Raw genomic sequence first — 14,252 nt, 5'->3', positions numbered from 1 at the left:
CTCAGTATTGCTGAAGTGACATTGTTCCCTTCTTCATGTGCCTCCTCCTTGAGAGGTCAGGAGGTTGGCAACACGAGAATGGGCTTCTCTGCAGTGGCTCCCTGGCTTTTACCGGACTTGATTTAACCAGGCTTTTGCCGGACTTGATTTAACATCCTATACCCCTTTTAAAATGCTGGCTCTTTTTTTGGAGGGGGAGTTATTGGGTTATTATTTTTGTTTTGATTTTATGTATTTGATGTTTTATGTGAACTGCCCTGAGACCTTCAGGTATAGGGCAGCATAAAAATTAATTAAATAAATAAAACCATTAGAAACAATAAAATCAAAGGGCAATAAAATAGCAAAAGCATAAAGTTGCAACAGCATAATAAAACAAAATTCAGCCAAGATGGTTTTGGGAAATAAGCAGGCATTTGCATAACAACACTAATGTGTGAGAGCCTTTGCCAGAAGCTTCCCTAAGGAAGACATTCCAGAGGCAGGAAGCCAACACCAAAAAAAGCAGAGATACAGAGAAAAGGTTCTCCAAAGGTCTACTTAGCATATGAGCCAGGTCATTCGCTGAAGGAAGTACTTTAGTACCTGGGTCCCAATTTATATAGGGCTTTAAAAAGGTAAGCACTTACACAATGAATCAAGTCTAGCAACTTGACAGGGCTACTTCTGGGTAAACATGCAGCCTACGCTGTTGAATATTCCAGGTACAATCTTTGGCCCACCAAGGACTATAAAGCCTACTGCATTCAGCTAATCCGACCTGCTATTTTATGAATTGCCACAGCTAACCCTTATGTTTATGTTGCTGTTTTTGAGCAACTCCAGCTAGTGGATCTGGGGCTCTGGAATGAAAAAACAAAATAGACCCCCATCAGCCTAAAATAATGTGTGGTGTATTGTTAGGTATTTATTATTGTGCACGGCAAGCTAGGACTATCTTTACTGTCAATCAGGTGGCAAGAACGTTTTACTTTTGTAACAAGGAGAAACATTTCTGTCAACTATCTAGCTGTCCTTGCTTCTGGGCAGTGCCCAAACTTAAGTCTTCATGTGTTATGCTGCTTGGTATACTTGCAGAAATCCTCAAATTCACAATTGCTGCCCCAAGCAATTACAAATCATTGCAGCTCACCTGTGTGGGCTACACTCCCGGAAGTATGACCAGAGGTTCTTTGATAATGTTAGCAGAGAATGAGATTTTTAATCGCAAAGTTATGGGTTTGAGCCCCACATTAGGCAAAAAGATTCCTGCATTGCATTACCCTCATGGTCCCTTCCAGTTTGATGATTCTGTAAGTTTTAATTGCTACGGCAACCAAGACAGGGTTAAACATTCAGGACATTTTATAATCAGCCCTTTCCCCTGGCAATTCAAAGCATGATTTAAAATCCCCTTGATCCACCCACACAGAACATCCTGACTTTTTAAGAACATGGTCTTCTAAGAGATTCTCACCTTTTATTATAACTTGTTCCTTAAAGTGTGTGTGTCAGACTAGCAGACTCATGATTTTTACAATCCTGATTAACTACAAAATAGCATATAGATTTCAAAGTTTGAAAAGTGGAGTAGCATCTAAGAGCTATGCATTGAGAAACGCACTTCTCTATGTTTGTTTTGTCCTTTGTCCATAACATTTGACGTACACTTAAACGTTTATTCAGTAATAACTTTCACTGAGTTATTACAAAGGATTTACTAAACAGGATTTACTTCCAAGCATAAACTCTTTTTTCAGTTTCTGTAATCTACCTTTAATCTGCATCATGCACAAAGAGCCCTAAGGCTTCTTTCATGAATACACATATGCAAACACTACCAAGCAGCATACAGTATTTGGAAGACACTTGAAACTGAGCAGTTGCCTTGATTTACCAGTGTCTGTAAACAGAATGGTGGCAATTATCGAGCTTCAGTACTTCCTATAGCCAGCAATCAGATTCACCATAATTCTCTTCAGTCTGCCTCAGCTCCAATCAGCGTGCTGGTGTTCTGCTACTGCCTTCCATACTCTCCAGTGCCACTCCCTTGCCAACAGTCCCTTCTCCTCCACCATTCCAGGTTCCCCCAATCTGGTGCCCAACATTGGTTTTAGATTACAACTTCCATCAATCCTAAGAATTAAGCATCCTGGTTGGGGGGGGGGTGATGGGTGTTTAAAGTACACAAAACATCTGGCTGGTATCAGGTTGAGGGAGGTTACGTCAGACTCTTAAGCAGTCAGCTTTCCCCCAATCTTTAAAAATATATATATATTTGATTATAATGTACAAAACAAAACAGGTGAGGATGTGTGTTTGTCTCTCATAAGTAAGTGTATTAAGTTCTGTCCCAGAACCTGAGGAATGCAGATGAGGAATGCAGTTTATAGCAGGCTGAAGTTCTTTCATGTATATCACAAACGTCTCCCAAGTTGCCACAAAATTCCAGTGCCCTTTGCTTATGTTAAAAGTTTATTTCTCTACCATGGCTACATGCTACTCTTTGCAACCAGACTCTTAAGCAGCCAGTCGATCCCTCCCTACCTGTAGCATGGCAACTATTCTCCAAGTTGTTGTACAACTGACCCAGCATGTGACATAAAGGGGAAGGCCTATTAACACCCTGATAACATGGTGACACACCAGGGAATTATGGAAATAGTCCATTCACTTCCTTGGATTATGAGAAGTTTCATATATATTCTACTCTATGAAAATTAAATGACACTTAATGGGAAAAACCTACAGCATGGGGCATTTTATGAAAGCTAACATTACTGTTGTCATGCAGGTGACTAGTTAGAGGTAGAGGTAAGGAAACATAAATATCCATGACTATATCCCTATCTATGAAACAGTGGTATTTACCACTTTTAATAAAGTGCTTCGTACCATAACAAAAACTCATTGCAACATGTAATTTTTGTGATCTTTGGCAAGAATGGAAAAATTCAAGAGCACAAAAGAATCAAGGATTCCTCTTCCCTTATCTGATGAAAGGTAACCAATTCTTGTCAAAACAGATTCCATATTACCTAGCTGAAGCCTAAAGTTAATCATTAAACTACACCATGGTGGGCTGGTATCTGAAGGTCATGCTAAAGGCTTTTAAAACAATTTCTGCTATACATTCTTGTGTTAAAGACCAACTAAATTTAAAGTAGCTTATTTTAAGGCTTATTCATGTTTGATGTCTGCACCTGTATCAGTGTGGTAAATTCTTTATGCGTGAAATCACCCTCATGGAGTGAGATCATTGTGTCAAACCCTACAATAAGATTAACTCCACTAAATGTGAAAGAAGAAAACCCGCCCAGATGCTAAAAAAAGAACTCCTATTGAATTCCAGAGGATGCTTCCAATGTTTGGAGCAAATTGGCATGGATTATGCTCGCCACTTCCAATTTAGAATGAATTATTTTTCCACTTTACAGCAGAGGGCTGCAGCTTCTAAGGGGCAACTGTCAGTAGAACTGCCCCACTTCACAACAAGGGCTCTGTGTTGCAATTTTCTTCAATATACTGTAATTCATGACCAATGCCAGAAGATCACAAGGTAAGAGCAGCCAGGGCAAGCGCCTGCTATATTCCTCCTTTCTAATTTGTAACTAGGGGGAGCCCTGTTTAGTTAACACTAAACAAATCTCAAGGCCAACTTACTTTTTCACTCAAGCAGAAACAGAAACTGCTCTGTGTCATGTTGATACCTGAATAACAGCAACAGAAATCTGGCCCAACTTCTTTTTATTATCCAGATTTCACCATCACCCTGAGTCAACCACCCGCCCCCTCCCAACGGGGCAACCATATACATAGGCACTTAGAAGTCGTCGCGCCCGCCCCCAGTCAAATGTAAAAGTCAATGTGTCTGGGATTGCAACCTAAATGTCTTTGGAGACAAAACCCCTCTACATTTTCACTTGCGCCCACATGAACTCTACCATTCCCTATAGACAAGGCTGGTGAATGGCCTGTGCAGGTCGGACAGGCAGGGACTGCTGGGGGGGGGGGGAGAGAAAGAGAAGAGAAAGAGAAGAGAAAGAGAAGAGCCGCGCCAGAAGGAGACAGGCTCCAATCTCAACGCCACAAATCTGAGTCTCTCTCGCACGCGGCCACCGAGGACGCCCGAAGAGGAAATTCCCCAGCTTGTCTCGTAGACCTCAACGCCCATTCTTGAAGCCACAGGCTGAGCTAGAATTTTCCACGTCCAAGCCGGGGGAGCGGGGCGGAAAGCGAGCCAAACGCCCGAAGCCGGCGGGCGGCTGAGGGCGCCCGGCGGAGCCTGGGGCGGGCGGGGAAGGGGAGCGAGGGAGGGAGGAGAGGGCGCCAAGTCCGCCAACTTCCGACGCCCGGCCGAAAGCGCAGCCTCTCCTTCTCCCCCCCACGCCGGAGCAGCCCGCAGGTTTCCCGGCCAGGAGGGCTGCGGCCGCGGGTCCAGCCCTGCCTTTCCCGCACACACACACACCTCGGCGACGGAGGCTCGCCTTACCTTGGCAGACAATGGCCCGGGCCGCCGCTGCTGCTCCTACTCGTGCCGCCGTCGGTGGATCCGCCACCATCGCTTTTCAGGTGGCGATGGCCTCGTCGGCGGCGCCAGAACCCGCCGCGGCTGCTCCCATTGCGCGCCGCTTCCGCCGCGCCTCCCCCCCCGCCCCCAGGTGCGGCTCCTCCGCTCTTCTCGCCGGGAAGGAGGCCGGGGCTGGAGGCCTGTCGGCGGGGCGCGCGGCTTCCCTCGGCTCTCCCCGACGGCAGCAGGGAAGGGAGAGTTGGAGTCCGGGAAAGGGCGGGGGGCGACGCCGCCAACGCCGCTTCCGCCGGCTTCCTCCTCCCTCTTTGCGCGCGAGTGACTCACTCCCTCGCGGGGAGACTCCGGCAGAGAGCGCGAGGCTCTCGAGGGCACAGCGCCGACGATGCCTAACCCAGCAGCAGCAGCTTCGGCGACGGCGCCGCGGGCCCGCCAGCTCGCCGGGTGCCGGGGGACATGCTGGCCAGGAGGCTAGCTGCTCCGAGGGGAGGGCAGGGCGCCACTTGTTGCTCGGCTGCCCTCCGAGGCTGCTCCGCTTCCCGCCAGCCTCTCGCCCCGCTCGCCAAGGCAGCCCCTCACCGGCCACGCTGCCGCCGCCACCGGAGGAACAGACGGGGAACGGGGAGAGGAGCGAGCCAGCGAGCGAGAGGAGCCAAGCTCCACCTCCTGGGCGGCCGCTTCGGAGACAGGCCTCGCGGGGGGAGGCGGAGAGGGAGCCCGAAAGAGTCCCGCTCCTTCCTTCCCCGCGCCTGCTGGAAGTTCAGAAAAGGAGCGAGCGGGGCCGAAGGGGAAGAAGAGCGAAGGCGAGGGAGGAAAACGCAAGGCTGGCAGTTCCCGCGAAACAGCAGCGGCGGATCTAACGAGGAAACGAGCCCGTTGCGGCCACGTCTGAACGAACAAACTTGCTCAAACTTCCCTTGGCCGCTGGGCTAAGCACGGCCCTAAAAGGGCTCGACGTAGCGGAGGGGCCGGGATGGCGGGTTGAAGGCACCTTGGCAGGTGCGCGATGCCGCCGGAGCGCCTGGCAGGGTTTCTGCTGTAAACCCCGCGGGTGAGATGCCAACGAGGGCGTTTGCAGTTGCAGACAAGGGTCTTCCGGGTAAACGGGTCGTAAAGATCCTTCCCCCCCCCCCGGGTTTGGCATCTTTGCCCCCACCACATTCCTGCTTCTTCAGCCCTCTTCACCGGCTGGTGGGTTTTGGCTGTTTGGGTTGTATATTTCTGCCAGCTCCTCAATCGCAGGTCTGCCAACCCTCTATCCATTCTGGGCATGTATAGAGGCATTTTTGCACCTGGGTGCACCTTTAAAAATAATCCCAGGAAGCACAGAAGAATAAATGTTACTAGCTGTTTTGTATTTTTCTGTTGTAAACAGCCCTGAGATCTTTAGATGAGGGTGGTATACAAATTTAATAAATAATAACAACAATAGCCTTAGTTATTCTGCTGCACAATAGGGAAAAATGGAAGCTTGTGGTTTTTTTGCATGAGGCAATATCCATTCCTGTTTGTTGTTGCTATTTAAATACTGAGATCTTGTGAAAGAGTGGTAGTTACCTGACTTGCATAAGGTTTGTTTAAGAGTTGTACTGAGGTGGCAGAATTATAGATTATACTTTCAGTGTACAGCAGTTGGAGGAAATTGGTGTGATGAGTGACCATCTACTGTGCTCAGGTGAGGGGCAAATAGACATTAGGGGTGTGGTGCTATGAGGCTGCTTATTGAAACATCATGCGTGACAAAAGGCCAACTCAAAAAAATACACTAACAATCTTCTACCAGGGGTGATTGGATGGGTGGCTGGGTTATTTTCACTTATCAGATTTTTTACAGTAAGGGGAAATCTGCATTAAGTGTGTGTAAATCAATAAATACAGGCCAACGTATTGATGCCCACAATGTTGTGTGGAGTCTGTGAAAAGCATATGTTCACGAACTCATTCCAAAATTCCGGTAGCTCTTTTGTCTGGAAGCCCCCCAATTGCTTTGTTGCTTTCCTGTTCTTCCTTCACTATCATCAGGACAAATTAGGGCTTCAGTTTTCCATCTACATTTGGTATAATTACACACACAAGCAATTAGTGCACCAAAACAGAATCTCCTCTAGGGGTTTGCTGGAGTAAATTCTCATTAGAATTCAGCACAAATACAAGGAAACGGATCCTTGCATGTCGTCTCCAGCTGTTAGCCAGTCTAAATTCTACAAGACATCTGCTAGTTCTGATAGTCACTTCATTACCAAAGTCAATGTAATAATTGCTATTAACAGGACAAGAATTCAGACCTTGGTATGGAAGGGGAAAGCTATTTTGGGGGAAAGGAGTAAGAGTCATCAGGTTCCAAAGGTCAATCCAACTCTCATGTAAATTTGAGACTAAACTGTTACAAAGCAGTGTGGTTTGAGAGCATTGTTGTGGTATGTTTGTACATTCAAACAATTTATGTATAAACTTAAAATAGACTCGCTTGAGTTGGTTGTATGTCTATAGCAGTCGACTCATTTTGCTTTTATAAGCAGCAGTGAGCCATATAATAGCAAAGTGTATGGGAGAGCTAGGATTCTATTGCCAGTCCATTTTTCATCTAAAAAGTATGGAGCCCCTTGCCCCCTCCAGCACTTTCAACTCATCTACTCCTCTCTCAGCCAAGTGCAACAAAATTAAGGGTTCAGTTCTGTGCGCTCCAACTTTAAAGTAACCCCACTTACAACTGCAGTGACAACATTCTTCCCAACACAAGTCATACAGGAAAATGTAAACAAGTTCTTAGTTCACACTGTAGCACTATGTCTTATAGACTATATTTTTGTGTGTAAGAGAGTTTATGTGTCATCAAATTTCTAAATTAATGCCATGCAGTTTAATGTCAGTATATATTAATCATCCTTCTAAAACTTGTAGAAGTTCTCAAGAGTATAGTAAAAAGTGTGTATTTTAAGCTTAGAAAAAAATCTAGATTTAATGCAGAGCTTTCCAAACGTTGGTGACACACTTTTTAGACTGTGTTTCGTGACACAGTAATTGAGTTTTACTAGCAAACCAGAGGTTAAACTAATCCCTTTCCAGCCCCAGGAGGAGTGTGGGGAGCGTTCGTGTGACACACTGCAGCCGACACACTGTGTCACGACACACAGTTTGGAAAGCTCTGCTTTAATGTAAATCGGGGTCCCCAACGTTTTTGGGCCTGGGAGCAGATTTGGAAATCTAAGAAATTGCTGTGTGCACCACAAAGTGCTCAATTCACACCAGATAAAAAAAAAAAAAAAAATCCTTCCAGTAGCACCTTAAAGACCAACTAAGTTAGTTCTTGGTATGAACTTTCGTGTGCATGCACACTTCTTCTTCGTATCTGAAGAAGTGTGCATGCACACGAAAGCTCATACCAAGAACTAACTTAGTTGGTCTTTAAGGTGCTACTGGAAGGATTATTTTTTTTTGACTATGGCAGACCAACACGGCTACCTATCTGTAACCACACAAGATAAATTAGTGATACTCAGACCACTCCTGCATGCAACAGCCCCTCGAGCATAACAGCTATTTACACTCCAAAAATAAATAAAATAGAAAAAGGAGGCAATAGTTCACCCCAAACTACAGGCAATGTCACCCCACAAAACAACAACAAAGCCAAACTCCAGGCAGGGGTCCTGGCAGGTGCCAAGGGATGTACCTGAGGATGCTGTGGTGCCCATGGGCACCATGTTGGGAAATGTATATGTAGATCAATTTAATGCATTTCCTCCCCTCAGATAAGTAGAAGCCATGTGTAGTTAATAAAAGCTTTGGTCTCCCTCTTCCTAGGGACATTCACAAGCTTCTAAAGGCTAGGATCCAAAGATACTTTAGACTGGACCTAATGGTCAGGCGTCCCTTTACCTTTAAATGCCAGAAAACTGGAATAGACATGGAGTTTCTGTAACTGAAGCTGTCATGCAATTGAAGGTACCATTCCATGTTACAAGTAGCACTACATTCCTCCTTGCTGTCTCTGCTGGTTCATCTGTCCTCTTTGTGAGCAATTGATCTCATGCTGAATCAAGTTCCATAATTGGGGGGAATCACTGCAGAGAAGGCTCTGTTCAACATTCCTAGTGATTTCTGCAAGTGGGTATCTCAACAGGTCCTCTAGAGTAGAACTTAAGGTACAGGCAGGTTGATACATGTGTAAGTAACCCGCCCCAAACTATTTGGGGCTTTAAAATTCATGACCACTTTGAATTGGGTGTGGTAACTGGGCACTGGCAGCCTACGACACTGGATCAATATTGGTGTACAGGCATCTCACGTGTGCTCAAGTCATGTGCGACCACGCATATGCATGGTACCAGGAACCTTGAAGTAGGGGGAGAGACCTGAAGAGCCTTATCAAAGCCCTGCTGTGCCTCCAGACCCTCCCTGGAGCCTGCCTGAAGGGGATGTCCCCTTTGGGCTCTGGCAAAGGTCTCTTCATGAGCTGGAGATGCAGTGGGGTGCTCCTCACTTACACACAATTCACTTATGCATGCAGATATCTTTCTGTGGTTCATGTAGAGGTTAAAACATATGGGGGACAGAATAAAACCGAGGCACCCCATAATCAAAGGCCTATGAAACAAATTCCTCAGCAGCACCTTCTGTAACTGATTCTCCAAGAAGAACCAGAGCTACCACAACACTACATCCCAGCGCAGGCAACTGGTCCATCCATTTCCAGCATAAGTCATCCACTTGGGCAATTATGGCTGCTTCTGCTCCAAAACTAGGCCTGAAACCAGACTGGTATCACCTGACACTGCCCGCTCACATCAGCTTACCGAAAATGGAACATTAAAAACTGGGAGGTAGATCTCTCAAACCAAACGTCTAAATTAAGCTTTCTTACCATGGGTCTCACTTCTGCCTCTTTAAAAATTGCAGGGATCATTCTCCCCTCAAAAAAGGTTTTCACGACATCAAAGATTCACACACCCAGCCCTGCCCTGGCAGTTTCATCAGCTAAGATAGGCATGACTCCGGAAAACAAATAGTAGACCTTATCCCTCCAAGTAAGTGGTACACATCTACATGTTTCACAAGCTGTGACACGACCATATGGCACACACTGTCACAACTATGGCATCAAAGTAAGCATGGATGCAATGACTTTATCTGCTAATTACTTAACTAATTCTTTGAGGATTATTGTTTTGTTTTTTAATATGTATTTTTGTGTTTATACTGTAAACCTCCCTGTGATCCTCGGATGAAGGACGGTATAGAAATTTAGTAATAAATCTCTTGCCAGGTCTGCACCCAGCAGGCCCTTCACTACATGAAAGATCTCTGCAGGACTATGTTGAACAGACAGTGGTGGCAAAGTATGATTTGTTTGTTAATTAAGACTGCAAGTGGGTTTTCATCTCTGTTCTGATGTAATCATAATGAGTCTTCTTCCATTTATGTTATAGACCCTATGGTTTCAAGGAGCTAATACTGGCTCAATGACTAGACTGAGATTATTTGGGAGTGATCAAAATAACATTCTCTCTGACCCATCTTTCAAGATGCAGGGACAACAGTGGTTGGAGAAGAGCTGGAATCAGCCCAGGACACTTTGATGCCTGAGGTAAAGGATAAGATGCTACTCCTCTCCCATTCTACATAAAGAAGCCAATTGGACTGGTAGCTAAATTATGAAATTTTGCATGTTAGCTTGGGAGGTCAGGGCAGGCAATGTGGCACATGCAGTTTTATTTTCCTCCACTTTGCTGCCCCTCCATATCTCACCCCGTCCAACTCCCCATCCAAGCATCTGCCTCACTCTGCCTAATGGTGGGGCCAGTCCAGGGAAGAGGAACTCAAAAATTGCACAGCAATTATACTAATCCCTTCTGTCTCTAAATGTGATCCCTATTTAATATTTATATAGCACTTTCCCCAATGTCAACCTTCATTAGAGCAAAGATCATTACTTTTGACAAGTATGCAAGAGTACAGTCTACTACACCTGAGTGGTCCTTGTGTAGAACTGGTACTTTTTAAAAATAGTTCCTGTGAAACAGTGGTATTAGTATCTAAAAGGATAATGCTGCACTCCAATTTCAGCTCTTTAGTTCATGTATGCTGCTAACTGTTTCTCCTAGAATGTTTTAAATCTATTCTTTGACTTCCTGTGTGTCAAATAGAGTGGTTACAAGGCAGTATAGTCTAGGTATGGTGTCGCCTGGGGATGAATGTTTAGTTGATTAGTCATTTATATTTTAACTGATTAAGCAATCAATGGATGAACTGTAAATCAATTTGTATATTAATGTAAATTCAGTATGTGTCTTTTTAAGCATCAAGGGCAAGGACATACGCAGGGCACAAAAGCCCTGCACACTTTCCCCACTCCCCCAATCACTGGAGATGTTATTTAGCATTTCAATGGACTTCTGACATCTGACCAAGCAGATGCACTTTCAAGCATATCATCATCAAGGTAAGGGCAGGAAACATGCTTTATTTCAAATGAAAGCTGAGATTCTCAGGAAGCTGAATTCTGCAGAATCGTGGTGAAATTAAACCAGACAGTACAAGATACAGACTTTTTGCAACATCTGATTGTCTCTGCACCGGAAAAAGTAACATGAGAAGTAGACTTGAAAGATAAGACTGATTATGTACGAAAAGATAAAAGTTGAGGTGAAAGCCCTTGAATGCTTCTCTCTTGGGAAATAACTGAGTAGGAACTATTGCTTGCCAGATCAAGCCTCACCTTATTGTATTCAGTAAGCAAATCACGGCAAATTTCACCTTCACTCTGTTGTTTATGTACTTAAAAAAAAGGAAGGGGTATTTTTTCTTTGATTTGATGGTGTTTACATTGTATAGCTTGTAATATTGATCCTTGCAGTGTGGTGCTATTATTTGCTGAAATAGGAAGAGAAGCATTAGTGTGTGATGAGGCAGCTAATTTTTATTTCCTGATGTGCCCAAGTAATTATTTATCCCTCACATTTGTATCATGTCCTTCTATTACCTTGGAAATGGCAGTCTCTTTTCTCATGTAATGCACAGATACAAATATTTTAAGGGGAGTATTTTCATTTGCTAAAAGGAAATAATCATGCTTCAGAGTAGGAGGGTCCCTCTTTTTAAAGTATAAAAAAGAATTACACAGTCTTCATCATAACTAGATACATGCTTGTTTATCTGTCTAAACCAGAGGTTTTCAACCTGTGTGCCTCGGCACCCTTGGGTGACTTAACAATTGGTCAGGGGTGCCGTGGGGTGGCCTTCTCTCTCTCTCTCTCTCTCTCTCTCTCTCTCTCTCTCTCTCTCTCTCTCTCTCTCTCTCTCTCTCCTCCCTCCCTCCCTCCCTCCCTCCCTCCCTCCCTCCCTCCCTCCCTCTTCATGTCACCCATGCTTTCTGCATACAGTATCTGCAAATTCTCTTTTTTCTGCACCAAATCTCTCCATTTTTTTCTGCACCAAAAAGGGTGGAATGGGGTGTGGTGGTGGGTAGAATGGGGGAATCCCCATTTACACAAGTCCTGTAATGGAACCTCAGTGAAAGTGGCTCCCAATTCGGGGGGGGGGGGAGACCATTTGACAACATGGGACTGATCTCTATGTAAACATGTTTTAAAATGCAGTGTCAGCTTCTCTGAGACACCCAGTGACAATAGGGCATTTTTATATCTAAAAGGCAAACTTGGGTACATTTATATATGCTTGCAGCATGCAACTTTTTTTTTTTAGAATGCATGTTTCATTTTCTATTTGTATATAAAACAGCATCAGCATTAGACACTGCAACTAGCAGTCTTGCAAGCAAAACTGACCACTTGCTGGAACAGGCCAGGGTCCAAATGCTGGAATGAGTTTGCTATAGTAGCTGCTTGCTTCCTAGTGATTACTTTCACATATATATGTGCATATAACTAAGAATTATATGACAGAATTTGAAGCAATGGGAATTATACCTGTTTCAGGTCTGCCCTACAGCTTTCTCTTTATCCCAGATCCCTGCTGGCTGCTTGTTGCTTACTCAGTTCTAAAGCAAAGTTCTTATGTGCATATGCAAGGCCTTCTCAATTATTCCCCTGCATGGCAGGTGGAGCCTAGCATTCCTTGACACCTACTTCATGTCCTGCTTGTGGGCTTCCCAAAGGCATCTGGAAGGCCACAGCTTGAAACAGAATGCTGGACTTGGTGGTCCTTAGATCTGATTCAGCAGAGCTACTCATGTTCTTATTCTGAAGTGGTTCTAGGGTTATGTTCTATTATGAGTCACTCTGGGTTACAACTTGTGGGAGAGATATTTAGAAATGAAAAGATTCAAAAACCTGCAAAACCTATTTACTAGTAGAGAAGGTGGGATGACTATATTCACCATAAGATGTGATCACTCTTTCAAACTGCCCCCAGGACTCTCAAAACCTAGTCTTTCTCCAGCTGAAGCTGAGAACATATGTCATATATTGCTTACAATACCCACATCTGCAAATAAACAAATTTGCCTTATTTACCCATGTCAAAATAAGATCTTACAGGATTCCAATGGATTCCCCCACCCCAGTACCTCCTTTGTTACTGTGGTAAGTTTGCCTTGCCTTCTGTTCTTTTAACACTTCTGGGTTTTGTAGAGTTCCAAATTTCATAGTACATAACTGAGAAAATTATAGTCCTAGCTTTCAATGACTCCAATACATGCTCATAAGAAAAGATGAATTTCTTCTTGACTACACAACATAATTTGGCTTACAAAGCTATTTATTTAGCATGAAAGCCACCACCACCAGATTCAGCCTGGGATATGTTCATATTAGCACAACGTAAAGCCAAGGCTGCTGAAAGGCCAGACAGGACAGAAATATGGAAGGGATTGGTTATGTAATGTCTCAGCCAAAAGGATTAACATGACTGAAGGACACAGAGCTCGATTCAGCAATACTGCCTGCCCCAGGCATGTTCCTGTGACGTTGGGTTGTAAGAAACCTTAGGCATTCTCTTCACTTTTTGCTTCCTTTTGTTCCCCTCAGAAATGATTATTTTCTCAGCAACCCAAAAAGCCTTCAGTATTCAGTTTTAACCTAAATCGGTGATGGACGCTTACAAGACCACAATCTGAGTCCTTTCTTTGACAAGACTATTCAGTACTTTGTTGGCACATATACGGAGTCAATTCTGCAGCAACACAAATCTGGAACAGCCATAGAACCTGAGAGTGAGAGTGCTTGCCTGGATTCTGCCGATGCCACCTTGCAGAGTAAGCCTTCCACCAGGGAAAGCGAATCAAATATTACAGTCATCTTGTAAGAAAGACAACCATGTGTTTCAAACTTTAGGAAGAAACTGATCAAAGCCCATGCATAACCCTCTGTTTTCTCCCCAGTTGGGATTTAATTGACTATGATTGGTCTATAAATGTTACACGAAATGGCATGAATCATAGAATCAAAGAGTTGATGGTTATGTCACACTTCAACTTGCTATACAAGGCACCAGAAAAGCTCTTAAATCTTCTTCCCTGTGTGCATTGATGTTTTACTTTCCACAAGCATGACCAATCTGGGTCCACTTTGCAATGCACTGTTATCATATGTTTATTGCCCATGCACTCTCTCTGTCACACATGTGACATTGCAGTCCAGGTATGTTTGGGAATAGAGCCTGGAACAGCTAGAAGCAAAAATCTGTAATAGAGACCTTTGTACACTATACAGTATACTGAAGACAAAGGATCTGGATCACTTAAGAAAACAATACTGTAACATTTCCCCACGCCCTAAAGGGATTT

General features: G+C 44.3%; 1 protein-coding gene and 1 long non-coding RNA gene across 5 annotated transcripts in view; one reads left to right on the top strand and one right to left on the bottom strand.

Moving 5' to 3' along the window:
- The window catches only part of B3GNT2 (UDP-GlcNAc:betaGal beta-1,3-N-acetylglucosaminyltransferase 2), a 49,338-nt gene that overhangs the window by 18,848 nt on the left and 16,238 nt on the right, over window positions 1–14,252 (bottom strand). Inside the window, exon 1 of one of the 4 annotated variants that reach the window (XM_081906451.1) lies at window positions 4,448–4,818. The exons of 2 other annotated variants lie outside the window; for them this stretch is intronic. The gene's annotated coding sequence lies outside the window, so the exon portion shown is untranslated. Of the gene's footprint in view, window positions 1–4,447; window positions 4,819–14,252 lie in introns of those variants that run through there. One more of the 4 variants, XM_081906447.1, reaches the window with a different exon arrangement.
- Window positions 1–14,252, top strand: part of LOC309367322 — a 29,998-nt gene that overhangs the window by 8,790 nt on the left and 6,956 nt on the right. The window contains exons 3-4 of the long non-coding RNA XR_014167038.1: window positions 3,417–3,538; window positions 9,937–10,094. This is a non-coding gene — a long non-coding RNA (uncharacterized lncRNA). The remainder of the gene's footprint in view (window positions 1–3,416; window positions 3,539–9,936; window positions 10,095–14,252) is intronic.

The sequence above is a fragment of the Podarcis melisellensis genome (genome assembly GCF_964234715.1).
Source record: "Podarcis melisellensis genome assembly, chromosome: 3".
Taxonomy (NCBI): domain Eukaryota; kingdom Metazoa; phylum Chordata; class Lepidosauria; order Squamata; family Lacertidae; genus Podarcis; species Podarcis melisellensis.
Note: the sequence above shows the minus strand (reverse complement) of the source record. Positions and strands in the feature narration are given on the sequence as shown.